The sequence below is a fragment of the Cricetulus griseus genome, chromosome 4 (genome assembly GCF_003668045.3).
Source record: "Cricetulus griseus strain 17A/GY chromosome 4, alternate assembly CriGri-PICRH-1.0, whole genome shotgun sequence".
In the NCBI taxonomy this organism is placed as follows: Eukaryota; Metazoa; Chordata; class Mammalia; order Rodentia; family Cricetidae; genus Cricetulus; species Cricetulus griseus.
In genome coordinates, this window is record NC_048597.1 from 118,267,703 (window position 1) to 118,280,303 (window position 12,601).

Here is a 12,601-nt window from a genome sequence, read left to right on the forward strand (position 1 = left end):
CCTTTTTACTTATGCCTCCTGTTTTAATATAAAAGCAATTAGGCTGAAAGTGATTTTCAACATCTTACTTCCATCCTACACACATAATCATTGCAGAGAGGTTGAATTAGCCATATTCATATAGAGTAGAAAGGTATTTGGTGCTCACCTTTATGCACCAAACTCCAATTTAAATCAGTATGTATTGCTGATAACATTTACTTGTCCAGTTACAGACTTTTCACTGGGCTCTGGCACAGGACACTCTATAGGGCATTGGCTACATAACAGTAAGACAGAAATGACTTTCTTCCTCTTCAAGTTTTGTAATAAGGTGAAGCTTGATAAATTTTGAAAGATGTATTTATCTATAGGTCTAATACATGAGTTAAGACATGACTTGCTGTTACATAGAAGTTCCTGCCTGCCTTCTATTTAAGTCTTCCTTCCTACCTTAAAATCCCTAACAGCAACTCTCTTGATTTATACCATTATATATTAGATTGGCCTCTTCTTGAATTTCATATGAATCGAATGTGCCCTGCGATATTTGCATTTCATTAAATACACAAATCAGGTGGTTGGGGTATCAATAGTATATATGCATATACTAGCATATATAATATAATAATATTTAATATATAACATATAATGGTGTATATATAGTGATCATTGTTATATTGTATAAATATGCCATGATTTACTTATTCTATTAATGATAAACATTTAAGTTGCTTAACCTTTCTGTTGTTTAACCTTTCTGTCTTTTATGAATAAAGATATTATGATTATTTTTACCTCATGATTATCATTTATTTATAGTGAGAACACTTAAAATCTATTCTGTGTTATAAATTTTATGGATGTAATAAGTTGTAATCCATGGTAGTCACCATGGCATACAAAACATCTTTGAATTTATTCTCCTAGTCTACCTAAAATGTTGTAACTTTGATTAACATCTTTCCAGTCATAGGCTTTCCAGTTCCCTAGAAACTAGAATTTGATTCTATGCTTCCATGAAGTTTTTGATTCCATAGATAGGTGATATCATGCAATATCTGTCTTTAGTTGTCGACTTATCACATGTAACAAAAATAGTCTTCAGTTTTGCCCAGGAAGTCACAAATAACAGGATTTTATGCCTCAGCAAAGGCTGTAAAGTATTTTATTTTATATGTATATTGCAGTTTCTTTACAAACAAAGCCATCTTCATTCCATGTCTGACTTCTTTTGATTCCCAAATCTTTTTCTAGGTTTCTTGTTCTCCTGTTTTATATGATAAAAGTTCTGGTTTATCAAATCTCCACAGCCATGGGAGCTACAAAAGACAACAATGTGGATCCCTAATGAGGTACATATTTTGATTGTTAGTGTATCTCCTGTTTGTTATTATTTTCCACTTGATCTGCAATATAGACTCCCTTTTCCTTTCTTTTATCCTTCTGTCACCAAAGTTCTGATTACTCCTTTAAAACTCAAATCAGCTATCACCCAGTACCCATTTCAACTTCCTTTCTCTTAAGTTTGTACTGGTTGCTTCTCTGTACTTCTTGTACCTCTACTGTCACAGAGAAATTCTAGGGAATATGTGTGCATCTCAGAGTGCTTTGTTTTTAAATTCAGTTGCTGAGTAGTTGACAGCAACTGAAAGACCCCCGAAGGGAGACCCTTGCTCAAATCTCGGGAATAGCGTGCACCCAGTGAGGCACCGAGACCGGACTTGCTGCAATCACACGAGGAAGTTTATTGAAAAAGGAATTGAATGAGATCTCAAGCCAGCATGCTGGGGTCGAGGCTCAGAGGAGTTCGACCCTGACCCAAACTTGTGACAAGCTTATAAAGGCAAAAACCATAAAGGAGGGGAGGGGGACTAGGGAGGAAATAGAGGAAGCCCAAAGTTACACATTCACTCATCAGTTAAACTATGTGGACACACCTGGGGCGTTTGAACTTCTTTTCACAGAGGTCATTGAGACATCCTGTGGTTATCCCAGGAGCGTTTTTTTTTTTTTTTTTATGAGAGTTCCAGGAGCGGCCACCTGCAGGGGAGGGAGCCCCCAAGGTGACAAGCCCATGTTCTTATAGACAGGTAGTAATTTTTACTCTTCATTCCCTACTTCTTCTTGTAAATAGCTCTAATCTTAGAGCGATCCCTCAGTTTCTTGTAGTATCTGGTACTGCTGTCTTAAGACCATTACCTGGACAGCACTTATTCTTTCCTTTATAAAATCACCAGCCTATTGAGAATACACGGCCCGAAGGCTAGGATCAGCATCAAAATGATTAAAGGCCCAGCCAAGGCGGAGACCAGAGTTGAGTACCAAGGTGACCAATTAAACCAATTTTCATACCATCCTTGGTATGCTTCTCTGTCTTTTTTCCTGTTTTCTAGCCTTTCTCTAAGCTTTGCCATGGAGTCCCTGATGACACCCGAATGATCTACATAAAAGCAACATTCTTCCTTTAAGGCAGCACAGAGTCCCCCTTCTTTAAGAAAAAGCAAGTCTAATCCCCTTCTGTTTTGCAGCACTACCTCTGACAGTGAAGTTAACAACTCTTCTAGTTTAGTGATGGACTGCTCCAACGCTCCCAGGTCTGCATCCATAGCTGCTCTAAGTTCATTATAGTAGGACGGTTGTTGGACAAGGGCAGCTACCCCAGTTCCAACCCCTGCTGCTACTCCTAGTCCTAACAAGACAGCTAAGGTCAGGGTAACAGGTTCCCTCTTGTAACGAGTATGGTGATCAAATTCATCTATAAATGAACTATCATCATGATAAATGACCCTAGGCACCAGCTGGACCAAAATACAAAAGTCCCTAGTACTGTTAAAAAGTGAAGTATGCAAGCAGGGGTCAGGCCGGTGCCACAGGCCCACCAAGTCCCTGGGGGGGGGGTACTAGATATTGATTTTGGCCATCTGTCAGGGTGTCAATAGTTACGTTACAGAGGGGCTGGTGTCTGGTAGGCACTTTGCCTATGCATAGTCCAGTGCCTGATACCGCTGAAAGGGTCAGCTTCCGTTGGCTCCCCCAGGGGCAATGTGAATGGTCAGAAGTAACATTATAGCTCTGCATTTGAGCTATTCCTTCATAATAAGGGGGATTAGAAGCAAAGCACAGCCAGCAAGATTGGGTAGCAGTGGGGTTTGTGCGGTTTAAAACGACGAACGCACTAGCGAGCAGATTTACAGGCGATCCTCGGTTCTCATAGGGGGGAGGAGGGACGTAATTGGATTAGGGCTGGAAGAGGCCTTTGGTGATGGGGTGAGAATAGGAAGTCTCTCAGGCCTGGGTAGGGGGTTATCAAGCGCTGGATTAGGTCCTACGGGTCGTGCAGGCGGACTTTCTATCTTTATCCTGATAGTGAAAACGAACCCAGGGTCTCCCTTCCAGTGTAGACTCTCCACCCCCAGCGGTTGCCTTTTACCCATTGGCGATCTTGTTTTCCCCGTGCTGTGAAACTAATATTCAGAGGGTTACAATAGCTGCCTTTGCATGGTCCCTGAGGGCCATCCGAGGCTCCAGGAGCACACCCAGTCTTATAAGCCGGGTATTTAGATGTGTCTCTCTCTCCTTTCTCTGGCTCTTCCGGCTTACGACCCTTTTTTACTATAATCAGATCCAAGGAGGAGGAGGGATTCCAGTAGGCTTCTCCTGTGGTCTCACATCCCCATTTACCACAGAAATAACCTGATGCTCCCCCAAATTGTCTCTTCATTTCTCTGTTATGTCCCTGCCCGGGGCAGACGTAGAAGTCTGCTGCCTGGAGTTTGGCTCGAAAAAATTGTCCAGAACATCCCAATGTGCTCCCTATACCATGAGGGATACATTGTTCCTCCGGGGATGGTTTATCTAAATTGTCATAATTAGAAAGATCCCAGGCCAGGGAACTGGCAGCTAACTTACAGATATCAGGTGCAAGATCAGGCCACCAAGTCCAAGGGGGGTGCACTGTGGTTTTTGACCACACGATGTCGCCTTCTTCATTAAGCACTTCCCATGTCAATTTTTGGGGAACATGGGGGTTGTTCCCCAAGGCTACCGAGGCCAAGGCGCAACTTAAGAGGATTATCACTGGCGACCACTGTCCAATTATTTTCGAGGTTGTTTTCATTTTGACTGGGTGCCCTTTTTATGTGGGAAGCGTGGATCCAGGCAGCAATCCCGTCTACCTTTACTGCCGTGGGCGTGGTCAGCAGCACTAGGTAGGGTCCTTTCCACCGAGGCTCAAGCGTGCCATCGCGATGTCATCTGACCAAGACTGAGTCTCCGACTTGGAATCTGTGGGGCACCGAGGTGGTCCCTGGAGTGTAGGCTTCTTTGATCTGATCCCAGATCTGTGTTTTGACAACTTCTAAGGCCTTTAAGTGGGTAAACAGAGCAGAGGAGGAGGGAGAGTCAGTGCAAGGATCCAATATCCCGCCTGACTCAGTCAAGGGGGGCGGTCCCCCATGTATGATTTCGTAAGGGGTAAGGCCGAAACGTCCAGGTGTGTTTCGGACCCTAAGGAGGGCAAAGGGGAGGAGGGTCACCCAGTCTTTGCCACCGCCAGTCAATAGCCAATTTAGTAAGGGTCTCTTTCAGGGTTCTATTCATTCTTTCTACCTGTCCTGAGCTCTGGGGTCTGTAAGCGCAATGTAATTTCCAATTAGTCCCCAGTTGGGAGGCCAACTCCTGACTTACCTGGGCAACAAAAGCCGGCCCGTTGTCTGAACCAATTACCTTGGGGATCCCAAACCAGGGCAGGATTTCTTCCAGTATCTTCTTGGTTACCATTTGAGCAGTTTCGGACTTCATGGGAAAGGCTTCCACCCATCCTGAAAAAGTGTCTATAAAAACTAGAAGGTACTTATTACCATATTTTCCTGGCTTAATTTCAGTGAAGTCTACCTCCCAATAAATTCCCGGCCGATCTCCCCTCATTCTTTTTCCGGGTTCTTTGAACGGTTGGGCAGCATTGGTCAAGGTGCAGGCTTGACATGACTCTGTTACCTCTTTTATTATTGTATTTAATCCTAGAACATAATATTTAGAACCTTTGATTAATTGCTTAAGTTTTTCGTTTCCAAGATGAGTCAGCTGGTGTATTCGTCTCACATAGTCTCGTCCTTCTTTAGAGGGTAGAATGATTCTTCCATCTTTGGTTTTTGCCAGTCCACCGAAACTGAACATCCAAGCTTTTCCTGCACGGGTCATATCTTTGATTAAATCATAATCTTTATAGGGATAGACGAAGCTGGGATGGATGACGCTGGCTTGTGGGGGTTCTGGAGGGGTTCCAGTTTCTTCCGCCAGCACTACCGCTCCCTAGGCAGCTTGCTTTGCTGTTAGATCAGCCATCCGGTTCCCCTTTGTGACAGGGTCAGCCCCCTTCTGGTGTCCCAGGCAGTGGACGATGGCTAATTTTTGTGGAAGATGTATGGCTTCTAGGAGGGCCAGGATTTCTTCTTTGTTTTTAACGTCTCTTCCTGCTGAGGTGAGTAAGCCCCTCTGTCTGTAAATGGCTCCATGAATGTGAGTCGTGGCCAAGGCATAGTGGCTGTCGGTGTAAATGTTGATAGCCTTACCTTCTGCCAGACGCAGAGCTTGAGTCAATGCCAGGAGCTCAGCTTTTTGAGCCGAGGTTCCTTCTGGGAGACTGCTAGCCCAAATTACCTGCTTTCCATCCACCACCGCCGCTCCCGCCCTTCTTTTACCTTCTACCACAAAGCTGCTGCCGTCTGTATACCAGTTTGTCACACCCGGCCAAGGTTGGTCGGTCAGGTCCTTCCTGGTCCTGGTCTCTTCAGCCAGGACATCAGTGCACCGGTGCACTGGGGTAGAGTCCTTCGCTTCGGGGAGCAGGGTGGCTGGGTTAAGAATAGCAGGAGGAGCGAAGGTTATCCGATCATTTAACAACAAGCTCTGGTAATGTGTCATCCAGGCGTTTGTCATCCAGCGGTCAGGCGGCTGCCGCACAATACTTTCTAAAGCATGTGGTGCTATTACAGTCATATGCTGACCCAGGGTAGCTTATTAGCATCTTTTACAAGTAAGGCTACTGCAGCAATGGCTTTCAAGCAAGAGGGCCACCCGCTGGCAACGGGGTCTAGCTTTTTAGATAGGTAGGCCACCAGCCGCTTCCAGGGCCCCAAGGCCTGAGTCAGAACTCCACGGGCTACTCTAGCCTGTTCGTCAACATATAGAGTGAAAGGCTTAGTCAGGTCTGGCAGGGTCAACGCGGGAGCTGTGAGCAGGGCAGTCTTTATTTTATCGAAGGCCCTTTGGTGCTCCTCCGTCCAGGTGAATGGGACTTTTTCTTTAGTGAGTGGGTACAGAGGGGCCGCCAGCGTGGAGAACCCCGGTATCCAGAGTCTACAGAAACCCGCAGTTCCCAAAAACTCACGTACTTGTCTAGGGGTGGTGGGGGTCGGGATCTGCATCACAGTCTTTTTCCGTGCTTCAGTGAGCCACTGCTTCCCTTCTCGGAGAGTGTATCCTAGGTAGGTCACTTCCGAGCAGCATAACTGGGCTTTCTTGGTGGACACCCGGTACCCCAACTCACCCAATTCCTTTAGGAGCTTTCTGGTCCCATCGAGGCACAGTTCCTGGGTCGAGGCTGCGAGCAGTAAATTGTCTACATACTGCAAGAGAGAAATCTGGGGGTTCCGTGCCCTGAAGGGTGCAAGGTCACAGTGGAGCACTTCATTGAAAAGAGTCGGTGAATTTTTGAACCCCTGTGGCAACCTAGTCCAGGTCAGTTGACCCGTATGTCCTCCTTCGGGATCTCGCCATTCGAAAGTGAATAGGGGTTGGCTATTCGGATGTAACCTGAGACAGAAAAAGGCATCTTTCAAATCCAGAACTGTGTACCAGGATCGTTCAGGCGGTAAGGAACTCAGCAAGTTGTAAGGGTTGGGCACGGTTGGGTGAATGTCCTGTACTCATTTATTGACTTCTCTCAAGTCCTGGACAGGTAGATAGTCATTGGTTCCAGGCTTACGTACCGGCAGGAGGGGGGTATTCCAAGGGGACCGGCAGGGAATCAGTATACCTTGTTGTAACAGTCTCTGGATATGTGGTCGAATGCCTTCTTTAGCCCCTTGAGTCATGGGGTACTGTCTGACTGATACGGGGGTGGCAGCCGCTTTTAGCTCCACTATAACCGGTGGCACTTGTGTAGCCAGTCCCATTCCAGTCCGCTCTGCCCAAACCTCTGGAAAAGCTGTCAGCCATTCTTTAGTGGGCAAAACCCCAGTTTTGGGTTCATGGAGGCGATATTCTTCTTCTAGACTTAGAACTAAGCATGTTGTAGGGGCTTCTCCCCATGTGACTTCTGGTCCCTTCGGGGTGAACTGGACCTGAGCCTTTAATTTGGTCAACAAGTCCCTTCCCAGAAGGGATGCAGGGCACTCAGGAATCACAAGGAAAGAGTGAGTTACTTGGCTTTTTCCAATTTTTAAACTTCTTTCGGTTGTCCAAGGGTAAAGTTTGCTCCCAGTCGCCCCCATGACCAGGGTTTTTTTTCCATCCTAACGGCCCTAACGGTTTAGTCAAAACTGAGTGTTCCACCCCCGTATCTACTAAGAAATTAACGGGGTTCCCCCCCACAGAGAGAGTTACCCTAGGCTAGGGGAGGGGGACTGAGCCCCGACTCCCCTAATCTTCCTCGAGGGCCAACATCTTGGGGCCCTTTTGTTTCTTTCGGGGGCACTCCCTGGCTCAGTGACCTTTTTCTTTACAGTATGCACATTGGTCTTTTTCAAGTTGCAGTCTCTGTCCTCCCGGGGGTCTTCTTGCCCTGTTGCCCAGGTAACCTGACTGTCCTCTTTCTGACCGTTCTCTGCCTACTACTGCCGCCAAAGTCTTAGTTAAATTCCTCTCCTGGCGGCGATCCCGCCGATTCTCCCTCTCTTCTGCCTCCTTTTTTTTTTTTTCTTTCTTGTTTTTCTTCCTTGGTCTCTCTCTTGTGATACACTTTCTCTGCCTCTTTTACTAAATCCTGCAATGTATAATCCTGGAGCCCCTCTAATCTTTGCAACTTTTTCTTGATATCCGAGGCCGACTGTCCTATAAAAGCCATGGCTACAGCCGCCTGCTGTCCCTCTGAGGAGGGATCAAATGGAGTATATCTCCTATATGCCTCCATCAGTCGTTCTAAGAAGACAGAGGGTGGACCCTGTAAGATTTCTCTTACCTTTGCCAAATTGGTGGGTCGCCATGCGGCCCCCTTGAGACCTGCCACTAGAGCCTGGCGGTAGACCGTGAGACGCCCCCTAACTTCTGCAGAGTTGTAATCCCAGTCAGGGCGGACCAAGGGAAAAGCGGCATCTATGAGATTAGGGAGATTGGTGGGGGTCCCATCTGGTCCTGGAACATTCTTTCTGGCCTCTAGAAGGATCCTCTCTCTTTCTTCAGTCATAAAGAGGATCTGCAAGAGCTGTTGACAGTTGTCCCAAGTGGGCTGATGAGAATACATCAGGGACTCGAGGAGTCCCGTCAAGCCTGAGGGGTTCTCTGAAAACGAGGGGTGGTTAGTTTTCCAGTTGTACATATCCGCTGACGAAAACGGCCAATACTGCAGGGGGACTAATTCCCCTGGAGCTGGGGCGGGTCCATAAGCTCGTAATGGTAGTGCAACGGTGGAATCAGGTCCCGCACCAGATCTCTCTGGGCTCTAGCCCCGGCGGCTTCGAGTCCCGGCTGCGGGCCCTATTTCGGAGGCCGGCTGGGAGTCCATTGGGACCTGTGGGGCTGCATGAGAAATGGGTTGAGGATATGGGGGAGGAGGGTGGTCTAGGAGGGAGACATCATCAATTTCAGGATAGATCGCGGAGGAGCTGTTGGAGCGGGCGCCAGCGAATCTGAAGGAGGCACTTTCCGTGCCGCCACGGCAACTGTGGCAGTCCCTATTCCCGATGTCCAAGGCTTCATCCAGGGTGGTGGGTTTTGGACTAGGTCCTGCCACACGATAATGTATGGAACCTGATCAGGGTGTTCCCCTGTGGCCTGAAAAATAATTCGCTTGACAGTGGAAATAACAGATAGATTAAAAGTTCCCCCCGAAGGCCATCCTACACCGAAACTTGGCCATTCGGAAGAACAAAAAGTCCACCAAGGTCCTTTTCTGACCTTGACAGAAAGATTATGAGCCTGAGTCTTAACGTCCGTCCAATGGTCCAGGGTCAGTGTTAGTGGGGTCGTCACAGTCTGTCCCATGTCTACCTCTATTACATACACGATAAAAACAATCACCACGACAGAAAGACAAGAAAGCAAAGCCAGCTGTTGACCTTGAGTCAACCAGTAATTCTGAAAGGAATCAGGCAGCCGGGAAATGGCCCTATGACACAGATCGTCAAGGAGAAAACTTATCTCCCGACCTTCTCCGTGGAGGTCCACCAGGCGTCCCTGGTCCTCCTCCTGTCCTCCCGGGATGTCTCCCAGGGCGAACAAATGGTGGATACCTGGACACGTCTATCCATGTCCACTCCACTCCTCCCCCTGGAGAGCGGCCTCTAAAGAGCGTTTGCGAAAACGTAACTGCCATCGCACCAAATTTTTGAACAGGCCACAAACAAAGAGTCACAACAGAGCAAAAATTCTTACCTCCAAGTGGGTCTAGGACCCCTGGGTGGTCACGCAAATCCCAGACGAGCCCCCAAATGAAAGACCCCCAAAGGGAGACCCTCGCTCAAATCTCGGGAATAGCGCGCACCCAGTGAGGCACCGAGACCGGACTTGCTGCAATCACACGAGGAAGTTTATTGAAAAAGGAATTGAATGAGATCTCAAGCCAGCATGCTGGGGTCGAGGCTCAGAGGAGTTCGACCCTGACCCAAACTTGTGACAAGCTTATAAAGGCAAAAACCATAAAGGAGGGGAGGGGGACTAGGGAGGGAAATAGAGGAAGCCCAAAGTTACACATTCACTCATCAGTTAAACTATGTGGACACACCTGGGGCGTTTGAACTTCTTTTCACAGAGGTCATTGAGACATCCTGTGGTTATCCCAGGAGCGGTTTTTTTTTTTTTTTTTTTTTTGAGAGTTCCAGGAGCGGCCACCTGCAGGGGAGGGAGCCCCCAAGTGACAAGCCCATGTTCTTATAGACAGGTAGTAATTTTTACTCTTCACAACAGCTATGGTTTATGCTCCTTTCTCCAAGATAACTAGTGTAATACCTGTCATAAAATATTATTTCAAAAATGCTTTTTGATGAAGGAATAAATGTGTTCATGCTAGTTTTTAAAATTATTTTATCAGGCCCAGGGAGCAGTTTTTGTTAATGTTTTTCACATAAAACTATTTTCTCTGTCTTCAGACAATAATTTTAGCAGGCAAAATTATCACTAGGAAAAGAAAATTAATTCTCCCTTGGTATAGATTTGTGTCTTAATAGTAAATAACTCTACAAAACAGTCATGGAGTTAATGTTTATTAGTAAGAAGAATATATTATTTACCACAGGAATACTTATTCTAATTTTACATAGTAAACATATTCATTCCAGCATGAAACTACTAATAGCTCCTTTCAAATTGCCAATTTTCCCAACAGTATTGTATCTATTTTGTGTCTTGGAAGCAGGTGACTAATAATTTAGAGAATGATTGTTTTTCTTTGTGAAAAGAATGTTCATCTTTAAACACTGGACCTGGCTACAGTCAAATAACAGCTTCTCTCACTACTGGTTCTATATTCCAGTGAATCTGAGTGATAATGTCAGCTTATTAGTTCTCCTGTATACTTCATTTTCAGATATATAAAGAATATTATCAGATGGTCTGTTAATGACTTCCACTTAAATTTTCTGAGTTATATTCATATGGAAATTACATTGTGTTGCCTTACAGAATAAGGTATTGCTATTTTGTTAATGACAAACTCCTAATAGAAAGCAAACATCATAAAACAATAGTGTTCATTTTTGAAATAGGGTGATAAGTATAATGGAGAATAATTAAGAAAGAAATTCTGCTAAAATGGTATGCAAGAACCCTGAAAAATCTATCCCTGTTTGACTTAATCCTCAAGGTTAGATAACAAGAGATTTTATCTTAGGTGTGGTTGCTAGATGTTTTGATACTTAACAAGGAAATTATGTCAATTTGTTTCTTGTAACATTGGTAAGGAAGTCCTTTAGCCTTTCCCCCTTTTTATTGGGGTATATAAATTGTTTGAACAATAAATGCAGGGCAGATAACAGTTTTCAATGGATGCTTTTGTGACTCTTACTGTCTTTCCTCAATCTGTACTTCCCCTCTCAGCTATTAACCAGACTAGTCAACTGGACCAAAGAGTTAAATATATTTGAAGCTAATTAACAGTGATATTTGGATGTGGTACTTGTGTACTGGGAAGGTCTCCAGCTCACACACCACTCCCAAGTAAACACAAGAGTCTTACTATTCATTATAAATGCTAGGCCAATAGTTCAGGCTTGTTACTAGTTAACGCATATATTTAAATTAACCCATATTTCTTATTTATGCTCTGCCACATGGTTTGGTACTTTTCTCAGTATAGCATGCTCACCTTGCTTCTCCCTGTATCTGCTTGTGGCTCTCTTAGTTTGGTTGTTCTGTCTATACTTCCTGCCTGTCTTCCAGAGAATCTGTTCCTCATTAACCAATGAGAGTAATGCATATTCAGTATACAGAAGGATTATTCTATAGCATTTCCCGCTTTTTGTTTAATTAAAAGGAAGGTTATAACCTTAACATTATAAAATTATATATAACAAAAGAGTTATTAATGACTATAGTTACAGTATCCAGTCTATTGGTATTTGGCAAAATTAGTGAAAATGTTTTATTATATAATTTATTTTTGTGATTCTAAAGTTTTATACTTAATCTACCTTTTATTGTAACTAAGTATAACTTCAATCATGACTATCTAGAGTTCAACTCCATCAAAGATCCAAGAGGGTGAAATGCTACCTAACATCAGGGACATCATGCTGCCTTAACAGTTACCTTAAGTTCTTCTGTGATGTTGGGGAATCATTCTTTGGTCTAGAATATCTTACAGACATTTTTGAGAAACAGGAAATTTTGAAGGATTGTTCTATTATGTCTTGTCAAAGTTTGGCAGTCATCTTACTTTTGCAACCTATTGGTTCAGTTTGGAAAATTAACTGTCAGCAATTGAGGCAAGAGCAGTCTCTTTGCTCAAGTGACTAGCTTCTATCATAAAGAAAGAAATGAAGTTTATTCAGTGTCCATTATCTTCCCTTAAGTAAATTTGTACTATCAAGAGCAGGTGTGTCTCACTGTCATGAAAAAGCTTAAGTTATTAAATATATTAAGTGGCATATCATGTATGTCTTTGAAGTGTTTGAACACCATCGAAGCACCTAAATATATCAATGTATGACTTTAAAACTTAATTAATATGAGTATAAATTTGAATTTAATAGATGAGTATTAATCTATATTTTTAATTACATGTTACATTTTAAGTGAGCCATAAACATAATACCCCTAAAAGAGTAGAAATATACATACAGCATAACAAAAGCTAACTTCAAAATTGTATCAATATCGAAAAATCCATACCAATGTAAAACATTTAAGACTAGTAATTCCTCTTTTGGATTAAAAATAGACCAAATAACCTACCCTTTATCCTATT

General features: G+C 44.2%; 1 pseudogene; it reads right to left on the reverse strand.

The window, feature by feature from the left end:
- Nucleotides 1-4,103: 4,103 nt before the first annotated feature.
- Nucleotides 4,104-9,183, reverse strand: LOC118238737 (annotated as a pseudogene).
- Nucleotides 9,184-12,601: the final 3,418 nt, after the last annotated feature.